The 624-nt window shown below is 36.5% G+C and overlaps 1 non-coding gene across 1 annotated transcript; it reads right to left on the bottom strand.

Moving 5' to 3' along the window:
* Positions 1-230: 230 nt before the first annotated feature.
* LOC121205424 (small nucleolar RNA R71) lies at positions 231-337 on the bottom strand. Its single transcript, XR_005900502.1, has one exon. It is a non-coding gene; the product is annotated as a small nucleolar RNA R71 (small nucleolar RNA).
* Between the last annotated feature and the right edge of the window lie 287 nt (positions 338-624).

Genomic DNA, 624 nt, shown 5'->3' with positions numbered 1-624 from the left:
GGATTACCCACTGAAGATCCAAGACTGTATTTAAGAGTTTTTCTAGAAGCCTTGACTCGTTTAGACAATAGGGTGTTCTTGAAGACGCTTTTGTGACTTAAATTATTCCCATATTCTTTGAGAGATCATGCAAGAGCATGTCTGAATGCTTTGTCGTCGAGAACAGTGGCATTATTGAATGATCTTTGCTAGAGATTTTTGCTACGGTGTAATCCACCAATATAAATTTCAAGCTTAGAAATGACATCACATATTTTAAGTAATCGGAGGATGAAACGCTATATGATGCTTGGGAACGATTTAATGAATTACTTTAAAAATGTATGATGTATGGATTCCAGCACAGGACGCAGATGGAGATATTTTATAATGGGTTGAATGCGCATACGAGGTATGGTAGTTGATGCTTTTGCAATGATACTTGTTGGATAAATCTTATAGTGAAGTGTATGAGATTTTAGAAAAAAATGCCACAATGATTACCAATATCACCACGAGAGTTGGGATAGGTAAGAAAGCTGCTTATACCATGGAGCTTGGTGCAATCACTTGTTGGCACCTAGGTATCTTCTTTAGCTAATATGATCAAAACAATGAATGCGCACTATGTCCATGAGATGAAAT

Source organism: Gossypium hirsutum, chromosome A08 (assembly GCF_007990345.1).
Source record: "Gossypium hirsutum isolate 1008001.06 chromosome A08, Gossypium_hirsutum_v2.1, whole genome shotgun sequence".
Taxonomy (NCBI): domain Eukaryota; kingdom Viridiplantae; phylum Streptophyta; class Magnoliopsida; order Malvales; family Malvaceae; genus Gossypium; species Gossypium hirsutum.
This window is presented reverse-complemented; position numbering and strand designations above follow the sequence as displayed.